Source organism: Hypanus sabinus, unplaced genomic scaffold (assembly GCF_030144855.1).
Source record: "Hypanus sabinus isolate sHypSab1 unplaced genomic scaffold, sHypSab1.hap1 scaffold_728, whole genome shotgun sequence".
In the NCBI taxonomy this organism is placed as follows: Eukaryota; Metazoa; Chordata; class Chondrichthyes; order Myliobatiformes; family Dasyatidae; genus Hypanus; species Hypanus sabinus.
This window is the reverse complement of record NW_026781579.1, coordinates 51841-72696: the sequence shown is the minus strand read 5'-3', so window position 1 is coordinate 72696 and position 20856 is coordinate 51841. Positions and strand designations below refer to the sequence as shown.

The 20856-nt window shown below is 54.0% G+C and overlaps 1 protein-coding gene across 1 annotated transcript in view; it reads right to left on the bottom strand.

Moving 5' to 3' along the window:
• The window catches only part of LOC132389987 (putative RNA-binding protein Luc7-like 1), a 45578-nt gene that overhangs the window by 2077 nt on the left and 22645 nt on the right, over positions 1-20856 (bottom strand). The window lies entirely within an intron of this gene.

Below are 20856 nucleotides of genomic sequence, written 5' to 3'. Positions count from 1 at the left end.
ACACTGACTGGTGTCCCTCTGTCCCTCTCTCAGGGAGATCTCCACACTGACTGGTGTCCCTCCGTCCCTCTCTCAGGGATATCTCCACACTGACTGGTGTCCCTCTGTCCCTCTCTCAGGGAGATCTCCACACTGACTGGTGTCCCTCTGTCCCTCCCTCAGGGAGATCTCCACACTGACTGGTGTCCCTCTGTCCCTCTCTCAGGGAGATCTCCACACTGACTGGTGTCCCTCTGTCCCTCTCTCAGGGAGATCTCCACACTGACTGGTGTCCCTCTGTCCCTCTCTCAGGAAGATCTCCACACTGACCATATATAACCATATAACAATTACAGCACGGAAACAGGCCATCTCGGCCCTTCTAGTCCGTGCCGAACGCTTACTCTCACCTAGTCCCACCGACCTGCACTCAGCCCATAAACCTCCATTCCTTACCTGTCCATATCCCTATCCAATTTTACCTTAAATGACAATACTGAACCTGCCTCGACCACTTCTACTGGAAGCTCGTTCCACACAGCTACCACTCTCTGAGTAAAGAAATTCCCCCTCGTGTTAACCCTAAACTTTTGCCCCCTAACTCTCAACTCATGTCCTCTTATTTGCATCTCCCCTACTCTCAGTGGAAAAAGCCTATCCAGGTCAACCCTATCTATCCCCCTCATGATTTTAAATACCTCTATCAAGTCCCCCCTCAACCTTCTGTGCTCCAAAGAATAAAGACCTAACTTGCTCAACCTTTCCTTTTAACTTAGGTGCTGAAACCCAGGTAACATTCCAGTAAATCTTCTCTGTACTCCCTCTATTTTGTTGACATCTTTCCTATAATTCGGTGACCAGAACTGTATACAATTCTCCAAATTCGGCCTTACCAATGCCTTGTACAATTTTAACATTACATCCCAACTCCTGCACTCAATGCTCAGTTTTATAAAGGCCTGCATACCAAAAGCTTTCTTCACCACCCTATCCACATGAGATTCCACCTTCAGGGAACTATGCACCATTATTCCTCGATCACTCTGTTCTACTGCATTCTTCAATGCCCTACCATTTACCATGTATGTCCTATTTGGATTATTCCTACCAAAATGTAGCACCTCACACTTATCAGCATTAAACTCCATCTGCCATCTTTCAGCCCACTCTTCTAACTGGCCTAAATCTCTCTGCAAGCTTTGAAAACCTACTTCATTATCCACAACGCCACTTACCTTAGTATCATCTGCATACTTACTAATCCAATTTACCACCCCATCATCCAGATCATTAATGTATATGACAAACAACATTGGACCCAGTACAGATCCCTGAGGCACACCACTAATCACTGGCCTCCAACCTGACAAACAGTTATCCACCACTACTCTCTGGCATCTCCCACTATTGAATCTATTTTACTAATTCAATATTAATACCTAACGATTGAACCTTCCTAACTAACCTTCCATGCGAACCTTGTCAAAGGCCTTACTGAAGTCCATATAGACAACATCCACAGCTTTACCCTCATCAACTTTCCTCGTAACCTCTTCAAAAAATTCAATAAGATTTGTCAAACATGACCTTCCACGCACAAATCCATGCTGACTGTTCCTAATCAGACCCTGTCTATCCAGATAATTATATATACCATCTCTAAGAATACTTTCCATTAATTTACCCACCACTGACGTCAAACTGACAGGCCTATAATCACTAGGTTTACTCTTAGAACCCTTTTTAAACAATGGAACCACATGAGCAATACGCCAATCCTCCGGCACCATCCCCATCTCTAATGACATTTGAAATATTTCTGTCAGAGCCCCTGCTATTTCTACACCAACTTCCCTCAAGGTCCTAGGGAATATCCTGTCAGGATCCAGAGATTTATCCACTTTTATATTCCTTAAAAGTGCCAGTACTTCCTCCTCTTTAATCGTCATAGTTTCCATAACTTCCCTACTTGTTTCTCTTACCTTACACAATTCAATATCCTTCTCCTTAGTGAATACCGAAGAAATTGTTCAAAATCTTCCCCATCTCTCTTGGCTCTACACATAGCTGTCCACTCTGATTCTCTAAGGGACCAATTTTATCCCTCACTATCCTTTTGCTACTAATATATCTGTAGAAACCCTTTGGATTTATTTTCACTTTACTTGCCAAAGTAACCTCATATCTTCTTTTAGCTTTTCTAATTTCTTTAAGATTCTTTTTACATTCTTTATATTCCTCGAGCACCTCATTTACTCCATGCTGCCTATATTTATTGTAGATCTCTCTCTTTTCCCAAACCAAGTTTCCAATATCCCTTGAAAACCATGGCTCTCTCAAACTTTTAACCTTTCCTTTCAACCTAACAGGAACATAAAGATTTGCACCCTCAAAATTTCACCTTTAAATGACCTCCATTTCTCTATTACATCCTTCCCATAAAACAAGTTGTCTCAGTCCACTGACCACTGACTCTCTGTCCCTCCCTCAAGGAGATCTGTACACTGATCAGTGACCCTCTGTCCCTCTCTCTCTCAGGGAGATCTGTACACTGACTGGTGACTCTCTGTCCCTCCCTCAGGGAGATCTGTATACTGACCGGTGACTCTCTGTCCCTCTCTCAGGAATATCTGTACACTGACCGGTGACTCTCTGTCCCTCTCTCAGGGAGATCTGTACACTGACCGGTGACTCTCTGTCCCTCTCTCAGGAATATCTGTACACTGACCGGTGACTCTCTGTCCCTCCCTCAGGGAGATCTGTACACTGATCGGTGACTCTCTGTCCCTCTCTCAGGAATATCTGTACACTGACCGGTGACTCTCTGTCCCTCCCTCAGGGAGATCTGTACACTGACAGGTGACTCTCCGTCCCTCCCTCAGGGAGATCTGTACACTGACCGGTGACTCTCTGTCCCTCCCTCAGGGACATCTGTACACTGATCGGTGACTCTCTGGCCCTCCCTCAGGGAGATCTGTACACTGATCGGTGACTCTCTGGCCCTCCCTCAGGGAGATCTGTACACTGATCGGTGACTCTCTGTCCCTCTCTCTCTCTCAGGGAGATCTGTACACTGACAAGTGACTCTCTGTCCCTCTCTCTCAGGGGGAGATCTGTACACTGACCGGTGACTCTCTGTCCCTCCCTCAGGGAGATCTGTACACTGATCGGTGACTCTCTGTCCCTCCCTCAGGGAGATCTGTACACTGACCGGTGACTCTCTGTCCCTCCCTCAGGGAGATCTGTACACTGACCGGTGACTCTCTGTCCCTCCCTCAGGGAGATCTGTACACTGACCGGTGACTCTCTGTCCCTCCCTCAGGAATATCTGTACACTGACCGGTGACTCTCTGTCCCTCCCTCAGGGAGATCTGTACACTGACCGGTGACTCTCTGTCCCTCCCTCAGGGAGATCTGTACACTGACTGGTGACTCTCTGTCCCTCCCTCAGAGAGATCTGTACACTGACCGGTGACTCTCTGTCCCTCCCTCAGGGAGATCTGTACACTGATCGGTGACTCTCTGGCCCTCCCTCAGGGAGATCTGTACACTGATCGGTGACTCTCTGTCCCTCCCTCAGGAATATCTGTACACTGATCGGTGACTCTCTGTCCCTCTCTCTCTCTCAGGGAGATCTGTACACTGACCGGTGACTCTCTGTCCCTCTCTCTCTCAGGGAGATCTGTACACTGACCGGTGACTCTCTGTCCCTCCCTCAGGGAGATCTGTACACTGACCGGTGACTCTCCGTCCCTCCCTCAGGGAGATCTGTACACTGACCGGTGACTCTCTGTCCCTCTCTCTCAGGGGGAGATCTGTACACTGACCGGTGACTCTCTGTCCCTCCCTCAGGGAGATCTGTACACTGACCGGTGACTCTCTGTCCCTCCCTCAGGGAGATCTGTACACTGACCGGTGACTCTCTGTCCCTCCCTCAGGGAGATCTGTACACTGACCGGTGACTCCCTGTCCCTCCCTCAGGGAGATCTGTACACTGACCGGTGACTCTCTGTCCCTCCCTCAGGGAGATCTGTACACTGACCGGTGACTCTCTGTCCCTCCCTAAGGGAGATCTGTACACTGACCGGTGACTCTCTGTCCCTCCCTCAGGGAGATCTGTACACTGACCGGTGACTCTCTGTCCCTCCCTCAGGGAGATCTGTACACTGACCGGTGACTCCCTGTCCCTCCCTCAGGGAGATCTGTACACTGACCGGTGACTCTCTGTCCCTCCCTCAGGGAGATCTGTACACTGATCGGTGACTCTCTGGCCCTCCCTCAGGGAGATCTGTACACTGATCGGTGACTCTCTGTCCCTCCCTCAGGAATATCTGTACACTGATCGGTGACTCTCTGTCCCTCTCTCTCTCAGGGATATCTGTACACTGACCGGTGACTCTCTGTCCCTCCCTCAGGGAGATCTGTACACTGACCGGTGACTCTCCGTCCCTCCCTCAGGGAAATCTGTACACTGACCGGTGACTCTCTGTCCCTCTCTCTCAGGGGGAGATCTGTACACTGACCGGTGACTCTCTGTCCCTCTCTCTCAGGGGGAGATCTGTACACTGACCGGTGACTCTCTGTCCCTCTCTCTCAGGGGGAGATCTGTACACTGACCGGTGACTCTCTGTCCCTCTCTCTCTCAGGGAGATCTGTACACTGACCGGTGACTCTCTGTCCCTCTCTCAGGGAGTTCTGTACACTGACCGGTGACTCTCTGTCCCTCCCTCAGGGAGACCTGTACACTGACCGGTGACTCTCTGTCCCTCCCTCAGGGAGACCTGTACACTGACCGGTGACTCTCTGTCCCTCCCTCAGGGACATCTGTACACTGATCGGTGACTCTCTGGCCCTCCCTCAGGGAGATCTGTACACTGATCGGTGACTCTCTGGCCCTCCCTCAGGGAGATCTGTACACTGACCGGTGACTCTCTGTCCCTCCCTCAGGGAGACCTGTACACTGACCGGTGACTCTCTGTCCCTCCCGCAGGGACATCTGTACACTGATCGGTGACTCTCTGGCCCTCCCTCAGGGAAATCTGTACATTGATCGGTGACTCTCTGGCCCACCCTCAGGGAGATCTGTACACTGACCGGTGACACTCTGTCCCTCCCTCAGGAATATCTGTACACTGACCGGTGACTCTCTGTCCCTCTCTCTCAGGGGGAGATCTGTACACTGACCGGTGACTCTCTGTCCCTCCCTCAGGGACATCTGTACACTGACCGGTGACTCTCTGTCCCTCCCTCAGGGAGATCTGTACACTGATCGGTGACTCTCTGGCCCTCCCTCAGGGAGATCTGTACACTGACCGGTGACTCTCTGTCCCTCCCTCAGGAATATCTGTACACTGACCGGTGACTCTCTGTCCCTCCCTCAGGGAGATCTGTACACTGATCGGTGACTCTCTGTCCCTCCCTCAGGGAGATCTGTACACTGACCGGTGACTCTCTGTCCCTCCCTCAGGGAGATTTGTACACTGATCGGTGACTCTCTGTCCCTCCCTCAGGGAGATCTGTACACTGACCGGTGACTCTCTGTCCCTCCCTCAGGGAGATCTGTACACTGATCGGTGACTCTCTGTCCCTCCCTCAGGGAGATCTGTACACTGACCGGTGACTCTCTGTCCCTCCCTCAGGGAGATCTGTACACTGACCGGTGACTCTCTGTCCCTCCCTCAGGGAGATCTGTACACTGATCGGTGACTCTCTGGCCCTCCATCAGGGAGATCTGTACACTGATCGGTGACTCTCTGTCCCTCCCTCAGGAATATCTGTACACTGACCGGTGACTCTCTGTCCCTCCCTCAGGGAGATCTGTACACTGATCGGTGACTCTCTGTCCCTCCCTCAGGAATATCTGTACACTGATCGGTGACTCTCTGTCCCTCTCTCTCTCAGGGAGATCTGTACACTGACCGGTGACTCTCTGTCCCTCCCTCAGGGAGATCTGTACACTGACTGGTGACTCTCTGTCCCCCTCTCTCTCTCTCTCAGGGAGATCTGTACACTGACCGGTGACTCTCTGTCCCTCTCTCTCTCAGGGAGATCCGTACACTGACCGGTGACTCTCTGTCCCTCTCTCTCTCTCTCAGGGAGATCTGTACTCTGACTGGTGACTCTCTGTCCCTCCCTCAGGGAGATCTGTACACTGATCGGTGACTCTCTGTCCCTCTCTCAGGAATATCTGTACACTGATCGGTGACTCTCTGTCCCTCTCTCAGGAATATCTGTACACTGTCCGGTGACTCTCTGTCCCTCTCTCAGGAATATCTGTACACTGACCGGTGACTCTCTGTCCCTCCCTCAGGGAGATCTGTACACTGATCGGTGACTCTCTGTCCCTCCCTCAGGGAGATCTGTACACTGATCGGTGACTCTCTGTCCCGCCCTCAGGGAGATCTGTACACTGATCGGTGACTCTCTGTCCCTCTCTCAGGAATATCTGTACACTGACCGGTGACTCTCTGTCCCTCCCTCAGGGAGATCTGTACACTGACCGGTGACTCTCTGGCCCTCCCTCAGGGAGATCTGTACACTGACCGGTGACTCTCTGTCCCTCCCTCAGGAATATCTGTACACTGATCGGTGACTCTCTGTCCCTCCCTCAGGGAGATCTGTACACTGACCGGTGACTCTCTGTCCCTCCCTCAGGGAGATCTGTACACTGACCGGTGACTCTCTGTTCCTCCCTCAGGGAGATCTGTACACTGACCGGTGACTCTCTGTCCCACCCTCAGGGAGATCTGTACACTGACCGGTGACTCTCTGTCCCTCCCTCAGGGAGATCTGTACACTGACCGGTGACTCTCTGTCCCTCTCTCAGGAATATCTGTACACTGACCGGTGACTCTCTGTCCCTCCCTCAGGGACATCTGTACACTGACCGGTGACTCTCTGTCCCTCCCTCAGGGAGATCTGTACACTAACCGGTGACTCTCTGTCCCTCCCTCAGGGAGATCTGTACACTGATCGGTGACTCTCTGTCCCTCCCTCAGGGAGATCTGTACACTGATTGGTGACTCTCTGTCCCTCCCTCAGGAATATCTGTACACTGATCGGTGACTCTCTGTCCCTCTCTCTCTCAGGGAGATCTGTACACTGACCGGTGACTCTCTGTCCCTCCCTCAGGGAGATCTGTACACTGACTGGTGACTCTCTGTCCCCCTCTCACTCTCTCAGGGAGATCTGTACACTGACCAGTGACTCTCTGTCCCTCTCTCTCAGGGGGAGATCTGTATACTGACCGGTGACTCTCTGTCCCTCTCTCTCTCTCTCAGGGAGATCTGTACACTGACTGGTGACTCTCTGTCCCTCTCTCTCTCTCTCAGGGAGATCTGTACACTGACCGGTGACTCTCTGTCCCTCTCTCTCTCTCAGGGAGATCTGTACACTGACCTGTGACTCTCTGTCCCTCTCTCTCAGGGGGAGATCTGTACACTGACCAGTGACTCTCTGTCCCTCCCTCAGGAATATCTGTACACTGATCGGTGACTCTCTGTCCCTCTCTCTCAGGGGGAGATCTGTACACTGACTGGTGACTCTCTGTCCCTCTCTCTCTCAGGGAGATCTGTACACTGACCAGTGACTCTCTGTCCCTCTCTCTCTCTCTCAGGGAGATCTGTACACTGACCGGTGACTCTCTGTCCCTCTCTCTCTCAGGGAGATCTGTATACTGACCTGTGACTCTCTGTCCCGCCCTCTCAGGGGGAGATCTGTACACTGACCGGTGACTTTCGTCCCTCTCTCTCTCTCTCAGGGAGATCTGTACACTGACTGGTGACTCCCTGTCCCTGTCTCTCAGGGGGAGATCTGTACACTGATTGGTGACTCTCTGTCCCTCTCTCAGGAATATCTGTACACTGACCGGTGCCTCTCTGTCCCACCCTCAGGGAGATCTGTACACTGACCAGTGACTCTCTGTCCCTCTCTCTCTCTCAGGGAGATCTGTACACTGACCGGTGACTCTCTGTCCCTCTCTCAGGGAGTTCTTACACTGACCGGTGACTCTCTGTCCCTCTCTCAGGGAGTTCTTACACTGACCGGTGACTCTCTGTCCCTCCCTCTCAGGCGGAGATCTGTACACTGACCGGTGACTCTCTGTCCCTCTCTCTCAGGCGGAGATCTGTACACTGACCAGTGACTCTCTGTCCCTCCCTCAGGAATATCTGTACACTGATCGGTGACTCTCTGTCCCTCTCTCTCAGGGGGAGATCTGTACACTGACCGGTGACTCTCTGTCCCTCCCTCAGGGAGATCTGTACACTGACCGGTGACTCTCTGTCCCTCCCTCAGGAATATCTGTACACTGACCGGTGACTCTCTGTCCCTCACTCTCTCTCAGGGAGATCTGTACACTGACCAGTGACTCTCTGTCCCTCTCTCTCAGGGGGAGATCTGTATACTGACCGGTGACTCTCTGTCCCTCTCTCTCTCTCTCAGGGAGATCTGTACACTGACTGGTGACTCTCTGTCCCTCTCTCTCTCTCTCAGGGAGATCTGTACACTGACCGGTGACTCTCTGTCCCTCTCTCTCTCTCAGGGAGATCTGTACACTGACCTGTGACTCTCTGTCCCGCCCTCTCAGGGGGAGATCTGTACACTGACTGGTGACTCTCTGTCCCTCTCTCTCTCAAGGAGATCTGTACACTGATCGGTGACTCTCTGGCCCTCCCTCAGGGAGATATGTACACTGATCGGTGACTCTCTGTCCCTCTCTCTCTCTCAGGGAGATCTGTACACTGACCGGTGACTCTCTGTCCCTCCCTCAGGGAGATCTGTACACTGACCGGTGACTCTCTGTCCCTCACTCTCTCTCAGGGAGATCTGTACACTGACCAGTGACTCTCTGTCCCTCTCTCTCAGGGGGAGATCTGTATACTGACCGGTGACTCTCTGTCCCTCTCTCTCTCTCTCAGGGAGATCTGTACACTGACTGGTGACTCTCTGTCCCTCTCTCTCTCTCTCAGGGAGATCTGTACACTGACCGGTGACTCTCTGTCCCTCTCTCTCTCTCAGGGAGATCTGTACACTGACCTGTGACTCTCTGTCCCGCCCTCTCAGGGGGAGATCTGTACACTGACTGGTGACTCTCTGTCCCTCTCTCTCTCAGGGAGATCTGTACACTGACCAGTGACTCTCTGTCCCTCTCTCTCTCTCTCAGGGAGATCTGTACACTGACCGGTGACTCTCTGTCCCTCTCTCTCTCAGGGAGATCTGTATACTGACCTGTGACTCTCTGTCCCGCCCTCTCAGGGGGAGATCTGTACACTGACTGGTGACTTTCGTCCCTCTCTCTCTCTCAGGGAGATCTGTACACTGACTGGTGACTCCCTGTCCCCCTCTCTCAGGGGGAGATCTGTACACTGATTGGTGACTCTCTGTCCCTCTCTCAGGAATATCTGTACACTGACCGGTGCCTCTCTGTCCCGCCCTCAGGGAGATCTGTTCACTGACCAGTGACTCTCTGTCCCTCTCTCTCTCTCAGGGAGATCTGTACACTGACCAGTGACTCTCTGTCCCTCTCTCAGGAATATCTGTACACTGATCGGTGACACTCTGTCCCTCCCTCAGGGAGATCTGTACACTGACCGGTGACTCTCTGTCCCTCCCTCAGGAATATCTGTACACTGACCGGTGACTCTCTGTCCCTCCCTCAGGGAGATCTGTACACTGACCGGTGACTCTCTGTCCCTCCCTCAGGGACATCTGTACACTGACCGGTGACTCTCTGGCCCTCCCTCAGGGAGATCTGTACACTGATCGGTGACTCTCTGGCCCTCCCTCAGGGAGATCTGTACACTGATCGGTGACTCTCTGGCCCTCCCTCAGGGAGATCTGTACACTGATCGGTGACTCTCTGTCCCTCCCTCAGGAATATCTGTACACTGACCGGTGACTCTCTGTCCCTCCCTCAGGGAGATCTGTACACTGATTGGTGACTCTCTGTCCCTCCCTCAGGAATATCTGTACACTGATCGGTGACTCTCTGTCCCTCTCTCTCTCAGGGAGATCTGTACACTGACCGGTGACTCTCTGTCCCTCCCTCAGGGAGATCTGTACACTGACTGGTGACTCTCTGTCCCCCTCTCACTCTCTCAGGGAGATCTGTACACTGACCAGTGACTCTCTGTCCCTCTCTCTCTCTCAGGGAGATCTGTACACTGACCAGTGACTCTCTGTCCCTCTCTCTCAGGGGGAGATCTGTACACTGACCGGTGACTCTCTGTCCCTCTCTCTCTCTCTCAGTGAGATCTGTACTCTGACTGGTGACTCTCTGTCCCTCCCTCAGGGAGATCTGTACACTGATCGGTTACTCTCTGTCCCTCTCTCAGGAATATCTGTACACTGTCCGGTGACTCTCTGTCCCTCTCTCAGGAATATCTGTACACTGACCGGTGACTCTCTGTCCCTCTCTCAGGGAGATCTGTACACTGACCGGTGACTCTCTGTCCCTCCCTCAGGGAGATCTGTACACTGATCGGTGACTCTCTGTCCCTCCCTCAGGGAGATCTGTACACTGACCGGTGACTCTCTGTCCCTCACTCTCTCTCAGGGAGATCTGTACACTGACCAGTGACTCTCTGTCCCTCTCTCTCAGGGGGAGATCTGTATACTGACCGGTGACTCTCTGTCCCTCCCTCAGGGAGATCTGTACACTGACCGGTGACTCTCTGTCCCTCCCTCAGCGAGATCTGTACACTGACCGGTGACTCTCTGTCCCTCCCTCAGGGAGATCTGTACACTGATCGGTGACTCTCTGTCCCTCCCTCAGGGAGATCTGTACACTGACCGGTGACTCTCTGTCCCTCCCTCAGGGAGATCTGTACACTGACCGGTGACTCTCTGTCCCTCCCTCAGGGAGATCTGTACACTGATCGGTGACTCTCTGGCCCTCCCTCAGGGAGATATGTACACTGATCGGTGACTCTCTGTCCCTCTCTCTCTCAGGGAGATCTGTACACTGACCGGTGACTCTCTGTCCCTCCCTCAGGGAGATCTGTACACTGACCGGTGACTCTCTGTCCCTCCCTCAGGGAGATCTGTACACTGAACGGTGACTCTCTGTCCCTCCCTCAGGGAGATCTGTAGACTGACCGGTGACTCTCTGTCCCTCTCTCTCTCAGGGAGATCTGTACACTGACCGGTGACTCTCTGTCCCTCCCTCAGGGAGATCTGTACACTGACCGGTGACTCTCTGTCCCTCTCTCTCTCAGGGAGATCTGTACACTGACCGGTGACTCTCTGTCCCTCTCTCTCAGGAGGAGATCTGTACACTGACCGGTGACTCTCTGTCCCTCTCTCTCTCAGGGAGATCTGTACACTGACCGGTGACTCTCTGTCCCTCTCTCTCTCTCTCAGGGAGATCTGTACACTGACTGGTGACTCTCTGTCCCTCCCTCAGGGAGATCTGTACACTGATCGGTGACTCTCTGTCCCTCTCTCAGGAATATCTGTACACTGACCACTGACTCTCTGTCCCTCCCTCAGGGACATCTGTACACTGATCGGTGACTCTCTGGCCCTCCCTCAGGGAGATCTGTACACTGATCGGTGACTCTCTGGCCCTCCCTCAGGGAGATCTGTACACTGACCGGTGACTCTCTGTCCCTCCCTCAGGGAGACCTGTACACTGACCGGTGACTCTCTGTCCCTCCCGCAGGGACATCTGTACACTGATCGGTGACTCTCTGGCCCTCCCTCAGGGAAATCTGTACATTGATCGGTGACTCTCTGGCCCACCCTCAGGGAGATCTGTACACTGACCGGTGACACTCTGTCCCTCCCTCAGGAATATCTGTACACTGACCGGTGACTCTCTGTCCCTCTCTCTCAGGGGGAGATCTGTACACTGACCGGTGACTCTCTGTCCCTCCCTCAGGGACATCTGTACACTGACCGGTGACTCTCTGTCCCTCCCTCAGGGAGATCTGTACACTGATCGGTGACTCTCTGGCCCTCCCTCAGGGAGATCTGTACACTGACCGGTGACTCTCTGTCCCTCCCTCAGGAATATCTGTACACTGACCGGTGACTCTCTGTCCCTCCCTCAGGGAGATCTGTACACTGATCGGTGACTCTCTGTCCCTCCCTCAGGGAGATCTGTACACTGACCGGTGACTCTCTGTCCCTCCCTCAGGGAGATTTGTACACTGATCGGTGACTCTCTGTCCCTCCCTCAGGGAGATCTGTACACTGACCGGTGACTCTCTGTCCCTCCCTCAGGGAGATCTGTACACTGATCGGTGACTCTCTGTCCCTCCCTCAGGGAGATCTGTACACTGACCGGTGACTCTCTGTCCCTCCCTCAGGGAGATCTGTACACTGACCGGTGACTCTCTGTCCCTCCCTCAGGGAGATCTGTACACTGATCGGTGACTCTCTGGCCCTCCATCAGGGAGATCTGTACACTGATCGGTGACTCTCTGTCCCTCCCTCAGGAATATCTGTACACTGACCGGTGACTCTCTGTCCCTCCCTCAGGGAGATCTGTACACTGATCGGTGACTCTCTGTCCCTCCCTCAGGAATATCTGTGCACTGATCGGTGACTCTCTGTCCCTCTCTCTCTCAGGGAGATCTGTACACTGACCGGTGACTCTCTGTCCCTCCCTCAGGGAGATCTGTACACTGACTGGTGACTCTCTGTCCCCCTCTCTCTCTCTCTCAGGGAGATCTGTACACTGACCGGTGACTCTCTGTCCCTCTCTCTCTCAGGGAGATCCGTACACTGACCGGTGACTCTCTGTCCCTCTCTCTCTCTCTCAGGGAGATCTGTACTCTGACTGGTGACTCTCTGTCCCTCCCTCAGGGAGATCTGTACACTGATCGGTGACTCTCTGTCCCTCTCTCAGGAATATCTGTACACTGATCGGTGACTCTCTGTCCCTCTCTCAGGAATATCTGTACACTGTCCGGTGACTCTCTGTCCCTCTCTCAGGAATATCTGTACACTGACCGGTGACTCTCTGTCCCTCCCTCAGGGAGATCTGTACACTGATCGGTGACTCTCTGTCCCTCCCTCAGGGAGATCTGTACACTGATCGGTGACTCTCTGTCCCGCCCTCAGGGAGATCTGTACACTGATCGGTGACTCTCTGTCCCTCTCTCAGGAATATCTGTACACTGACCGGTGACTCTCTGTCCCTCCCTCAGGGAGATCTGTACACTGACCGGTGACTCTCTGGCCCTCCCTCAGGGAGATCTGTACACTGACCGGTGACTCTCTGTCCCTCCCTCAGGAATATCTGTACACTGATCGGTGACTCTCTGTCCCTCCCTCAGGGAGATCTGTACACTGACCGGTGACTCTCTGTCCCTCCCTCAGGGAGATCTGTACACTGACCGGTGACTCTCTGTTCCTCCCTCAGGGAGATCTGTACACTGACCGGTGACTCTCTGTCCCACCCTCAGGGAGATCTGTACACTGACCGGTGACTCTCTGTCCCTCCCTCAGGGAGATCTGTACACTGACCGGTGACTCTCTGTCCCTCTCTCAGGAATATCTGTACACTGACCGGTGACTCTCTGTCCCTCCCTCAGGGACATCTGTACACTGACCGGTGACTCTCTGTCCCTCCCTCAGGGAGATCTGTACACTAACCGGTGACTCTCTGTCCCTCCCTCAGGGAGATCTGTACACTGATCGGTGACTCTCTGTCCCTCCCTCAGGGAGATCTGTACACTGATTGGTGACTCTCTGTCCCTCCCTCAGGAATATCTGTACACTGATCGGTGACTCTCTGTCCCTCTCTCTCTCAGGGAGATCTGTACACTGACCGGTGACTCTCTGTCCCTCCCTCAGGGAGATCTGTACACTGACTGGTGACTCTCTGTCCCCCTCTCACTCTCTCAGGGAGATCTGTACACTGACCAGTGACTCTCTGTCCCTCTCTCTCAGGGGGAGATCTGTATACTGACCGGTGACTCTCTGTCCCTCTCTCTCTCTCTCAGGGAGATCTGTACACTGACTGGTGACTCTCTGTCCCTCTCTCTCTCTCTCAGGGAGATCTGTACACTGACCGGTGACTCTCTGTCCCTCTCTCTCTCTCAGGGAGATCTGTACACTGACCTGTGACTCTCTGTCCCTCTCTCTCAGGGGGAGATCTGTACACTGACCAGTGACTCTCTGTCCCTCCCTCAGGAATATCTGTACACTGATCGGTGACTCTCTGTCCCTCTCTCTCAGGGGGAGATCTGTACACTGACTGGTGACTCTCTGTCCCTCTCTCTCTCAGGGAGATCTGTACACTGACCAGTGACTCTCTGTCCCTCTCTCTCTCTCTCAGGGAGATCTGTACACTGACCGGTGACTCTCTGTCCCTCTCTCTCTCAGGGAGATCTGTATACTGACCTGTGACTCTCTGTCCCTCCCTCTCAGGGGGAGATCTGTACACTGACCGGTGACTTTCGTCCCTCTCTCTCTCTCTCAGGGAGATCTGTACACTGACTGGTGACTCCCTGTCCCTGTCTCTCAGGGGGAGATCTGTACACTGATTGGTGACTCTCTGTCCCTCTCTCAGGAATATCTGTACACTGACCGGTGCCTCTCTGTCCCACCCTCAGGGAGATCTGTACACTGACCAGTGACTCTCTGTCCCTCTCTCTCTCTCAGGGAGATCTGTACACTGACCGGTGACTCTCTGTCCCTCTCTCAGGGAGTTCTTACACTGACCGGTGACTCTCTGTCCCTCTCTCAGGGAGTTCTTACACTGACCGGTGACTCTCTGTCCCTCCCTCTCAGGCGGAGATCTGTACACTGACCGGTGACTCTCTGTCCCTCTCTCTCAGGCGGAGATCTGTACACTGACCAGTGACTCTCTGTCCCTCCCTCAGGAATATCTGTACACTGATCGGTGACTCTCTGTCCCTCTCTCTCAGGGGGAGATCTGTACACTGACCGGTGACTCTCTGTCCCTCCCTCAGGGAGATCTGTACACTGACCGGTGACTCTCTGTCCCTCCCTCAGGAATATCTGTACACTGACCGGTGACTCTCTGTCCCTCACTCTCTCTCAGGGAGATCTGTACACTGACCAGTGACTCTCTGTCCCTCTCTCTCAGGGGGAGATCTGTATACTGACCGGTGACTCTCTGTCCCTCTCTCTCTCTCTCAGGGAGATCTGTACACTGACTGGTGACTCTCTGTCCCTCTCTCTCTCTCTCAGGGAGATCTGTACACTGACCGGTGACTCTCTGTCCCTCTCTCTCTCTCAGGGAGATCTGTACACTGACCTGTGACTCTCTGTCCCGCCCTCTCAGGGGGAGATCTGTACACTGACTGGTGACTCTCTGTCCCTCTCTCTCTCAAGGAGATCTGTACACTGATCGGTGACTCTCTGGCCCTCCCTCAGGGAGATATGTACACTGATCGGTGACTCTCTGTCCCTCTCTCTCTCAGGGAGATCTGTACACTGACCGGTGACTCTCTGTCCCTCCCTCAGGGAGATCTGTACACTGACCGGTGACTCTCTGTCCCTCACTCTCTCTCAGGGAGATCTGTACACTGACCAGTGACTCTCTGTCCCTCTCTCTCAGGGGGAGATCTGTATACTGACCGGTGACTCTCTGTCCCTCTCTCTCTCTCTCAGGGAGATCTGTACACTGACTGGTGACTCTCTGTCCCTCTCTCTCTCTCTCAGGGAGATCTGTACACTGACCGGTGACTCTCTGTCCCTCTCTCTCTCTCAGGGAGATCTGTACACTGACCTGTGACTCTCTGTCCCGCCCTCTCAGGGGGAGATCTGTACACTGACTGGTGACTCTCTGTCCCTCTCTCTCTCAGGGAGATCTGTACACTGACCAGTGACTCTCTGTCCCTCTCTCTCTCTCTCAGGGAGATCTGTACACTGACCGGTGACTCTCTGTCCCTCTCTCTCTCAGGGAGATCTGTATACTGACCTGTGACTCTCTGTCCCGCCCTCTCAGGGGGAGATCTGTACACTGACTGGTGACTTTCGTCCCTCTCTCTCTCTCAGGGAGATCTGTACACTGACTGGTGACTCCCTGTCCCCCTCTCTCAGGGGGAGATCTGTACACTGATTGGTGACTCTCTGTCCCTCTCTCAGGAATATCTGTACACTGACCGGTGCCTCTCTGTCCCGCCCTCAGGGAGATCTGTTCACTGACCAGTGACTCTCTGTCCCTCTCTCTCTCTCAGGGAGATCTGTACACTGACCAGTGACTCTCTGTCCCTCTCTCAGGAATATCTGTACACTGATCGGTGACACTCTGTCCCTCCCTCAGGGAGATCTGTACACTGACCGGTGACTCTCTGTCCCTCCCTCAGGAATATCTGTACACTGACCGGTGACTCTCTGTCCCTCCCTCAGGGAGATCTGTACACTGACCGGTGACTCTCTGTCCCTCCCTCAGGGACATCTGTACACTGATCGGTGACTCTCTGTCCCTCTCTCTCAGGGGGAGATCTGTACACTGACTGGTGACTCTCTGTCCCTCTCTCTCTCAGGGAGATCTGTACACTGACCAGTGACTCTCTGTCCCTCTCTCTCTCTCTCAGGGAGATCTGTACACTGACCGGTGACTCTCTGTCCCTCTCTCTCTCAGGGAGATCTGTATACTGACCTGTGACTCTCTGTCCCGCCCTCTCAGGGGGAGATCTGTACACTGACCGGTGACTTTCGTCCCTCTCTCTCTCTCTCAGGGAGATCTGTACACTGACTGGTGACTCCCTGTCCCTGTCTCTCAGGGGGAGATCTGTACACTGATCGGTGACTCTCTGTCCCTCTCTCAGGAATATCTGTACACTGACCGGTGCCTCTCTGTCCCACCCTCAGGGAGATCTGTACACTGACCAGTGACTCTCTGTCCCTCTCTCTCTCTCAGGGAGATCTGTACACTGACCGGTGACTCTCTGTCCCTCTCTCAGGGAGTTCTTACACTGACCGGTGACTCTCTGTCCCTCTCTCAGGGAGTTCTTACACTGACCGGTGACTCTCTGTCCCTCCCTCTCAGGCGGAGATCTGTACACTGACCGGTGACTCTCTGTCCCTCTCTCTCAGGCGGAGATCTGTACACTGACCAGTGACTCTCTGTCCCTCCCTCAGGAATATCTGTACACTGATCGGTGACTCTCTGTCCCTCTCTCTCAGGGGGAGATCTGTACACTGACCGGTGACTCTCTGTCCCTCCCTCAGGGAGATCTGTACACTGACCGGTGACTCTCTGTCCCTCCCTCAGGAATATCTGTACACTGACCGGTGACTCTCTGTCCCTCACTCTCTCTCAGGGAGATCTGTACACTGACCAGTGACTCTCTGTCCCTCTCTCTCAGGGGGAGATCTGTATACTGACCGGTGACTCTCTGTCCCTCTCTCTCTCTCTCAGGGAGATCTGTACACTGACTGGTGACTCTCTGTCCCTCTCTCTCTCTCTCAGGGAGATCTGTACACTGACCGGTGACTCTCTGTCCCTCTCTCTCTCTCAGGGAGATCTGTACACTGACCTGTGACTCTCTGTCCCGCCCTCTCAGGGGGAGATCTGTACACTGACTGGTGACTCTCTGTCCCTCTCTCTCTCAAGGAGATCTGTACACTGATCGGTGACTCTCTGGCCCTCCCTCAGGGAGATATGTACACTGATCGGTGACTCTCTGTCCCTCTCTCTCTCAGGGAGATCTGTACACTGACCGGTGACTCTCTGTCCCTCCCTCAGGGAGATCTGTACACTGACCGGTGACTCTCTGTCCCTCACTCTCTCTCAGGGAGATCTGTACACTGACCAGTGACTCTCTGTCCCTCTCTCTCAGGGGGAGATCTGTATACTGACCGGTGACTCTCTGTCCCTCTCTCTCTCTCTCAGGGAGATCTGTACACTGACTGGTGACTCTCTGTCCCTCTCTCTCTCTCTCAGGGAGATCTGTACACTGACCGGTGACTCTCTGTCCCTCTCTCTCTCTCAGGGAGATCTGTACACTGACCTGTGACTCTCTGTCCCGCCCTCTCAGGGGGAGATCTGTACACTGACTGGTGACTCTCTGTCCCTCTCTCTCTCAGGGAGATCTGTACACTGACCAGTGACTCTCTGTCCCTCTCTCTCTCTCTCAGGGAGATCTGTACACTGACCGGTGACTCTCTGTCCCTCTCTCTCTCAGGGAGATCTGTATACTGACCTGTGACTCTCTGTCCCGCCCTCTCAGGGGGAGATCTGTACACTGACTGGTGACTTTCGTCCCTCTCTCTCTCTCAGGGAGATCTGTACACTGACTGGTGACTCCCTGTCCCCCTCTCTCAGGGGGAGATCTGTACACTGATTGGTGACTCTCTGTCCCTCTCTCAGGAATATCTGTACACTGACCGGTGCCTCTCTGTCCCGCCCTCAGGGAGATCTGTTCACTGACCAGTGACTCTCTGTCCCTCTCTCTCTCTCAGGGAGATCTGTACACTGACCAGTGACTCTCTGTCCCTCTCTCAGGAATATCTGTACACTGATCGGTGACACTCTGTCCCTCCCTCAGGGAGATCTGTACACTGACCGGTGACTCTCTGTCCCTCCCTCAGGAATATCTGTACACTGACCGGTGACTCTCTGTCCCTCCCTCAGGGAGATCTGTACACTGACCGGTGACTCTCTGTCCCTCCCTCAGGGACATCTGTACACTGACCGGTGACTCTCTGGCCCTCCCTCAGGGAGATCTGTACACTGATCGGTGACTCTCTGGCCCTCCCTCAGGGAGATCTGTACACTGATCGGTGACTCTCTGGCCCTCCCTCAGGGAGATCTGTACACTGATCGGTGACTCTCTGTCCCTCCCTCAGGAATATCTGTACACTGACCGGTGACTCTCTGTCCCTCCCTCAGGGAGATCTGTACACTGATTGGTGACTCTCTGTCCCTCCCTCAGGAATATCTGTACACTGATCGGTGACTCTCTGTCCCTCTCTCTCTCAGGGAGATCTGTACACTGACCGGTGACTCTCTGTCCCTCCCTCAGGGAGATCTGTACACTGACTGGTGACTCTCTGTCCCCCTCTCACTCTCTCAGGGAGATCTGTACACTGACCAGTGACTCTCTGTCCCTCTCTCTCTCTCAGGGAGATCTGTACACTGACCAGTGACTCTCTGTCCCTCTCTCTCAGGGGGAGATCTGTACACTGACCGGTGACTCTCTGTCCCTCTCTCTCTCTCTCAGTGAGATCTGTACTCTGACTGGTGACTCTCTGTCCCTCCCTCAGGGAGATCTGTACACTGATCGGTTACTCTCTGTCCCTCTCTCAGGAATATCTGTACACTGTCCGGTGACTCTCTGTCCCTCTCTCAGGAATATCTGTACACTGACCGGTGACTCTCTGTCCCTCTCTCAGGGAGATCTGTACACTGACCGGTGACTCTCTGTCCCTCCCTCAGGGAGATCTGTACACTGATCGGTGACTCTCTGTCCCTCCCTCAGGGAGATCTGTACACTGACCGGTGACTCTCTGTCCCTCACTCTCTCTCAGGGAGATCTGTACACTGACCAGTGACTCTCTGTCCCTCTCTCTCAGGGGGAGATCTGTATACTGACCGGTGACTCTCTGTCCCTCCCTCAGGGAGATCTGTACACTGACCGGTGACTCTCTGTCCCTCCCTCAGCGAGATCTGTACACTGACCGGTGACTCTCTGTCCCTCCCTCAGGGAGATCTGTACACTGATCGGTGACTCTCTGTCCCTCCCTCAGGGAGATCTGTACACTGACCGGTGACTCTCTGTCCCTCCCTCAGGGAGATCTGTACACTGACCGGTGACTCTCTGTCCCTCCCTCAGGGAGATCTGTACACTGATCGGTGACTCTCTGGCCCTCCCTCAGGGAGATATGTACACTGATCGGTGACTCTCTGTCCCTCTCTCTCTCAGGGAGATCTGTACACTGACCGGTGACTCTCTGTCCCTCCCTCAGGGAGATCTGTACACTGACCGGTGACTCTCTGTCCCTCCCTCAGGGAGATCTGTACACTGACCGGTGACTCTCTGTCCCTCCCTCAGGGAGATCTGTAGACTGACCGGTGACTCTCTGTCCCTCTCTCTCTCAGGGAGATCTGTACACTGACCGGTGACTCTCTGTCCCTCCCTCAGGGAGATCTGTACACTGACCGGTGACTCTCTGTCCCTCTCTCTCTCAGGGAGATCTGTACACTGACCGGTGACTCTCTGTCCCTCTCTCTCAGGAGGAGATCTGTACACTGACCGGTGACTCTCTGTCCCTCTCTCTCTCAGGGAGATCTGTACACTGACCGGTGACTCTCTGTCCCTCTCTCTCTCTCTCAGGGAGATCTGTACACTGACTGGTGACTCTCTGTCCCTCCCTCAGGGAGATCTGTACACTGATCGGTGACTCTCTGTCCCTCTCTCAGGAATATCTGTACACTGACCACTGACTCTCTGTCCCTCCCTCAGGGAGATCTGTACACTGATCGGTGACTCTCTGTCCCTCCCTCAGGGAGATCTGTACACTGATCGGGGACTCTCTGTCCCTCCCTCAGGGAGATCTGTACACTGACCGGTGACTCTCTGTCCCTCTCTCAGGAATATCTGTACACTGATCGGTGACTCTATGTCCCTCCCTCAGGGAGATCTGTACACTGACCGGTGACTCTCTGTCCCTCCCTCAGGGAGATCTGTAAACTGACCGGTGACTCTCTGTCCCTCCCTCAGGGAGATCTGTACAGTGATCGGTGACTCTCTGTCCCTCCCTCAGGGAGATCTGTACACTGATCGGTGACTCTCTGTCCCTCCCTCAGGGAGATCTGTACACTGACCGGTGACTCTCTGTCCCTCCCTCAGGGAGATCTGTACACTGACCGGTGACTCTCTGTCCCTCCCTCAGGGAGATCTGTACACTGACCGGTGACACTCTGTCCCTCCCTCAGGGAGATCTGTACAC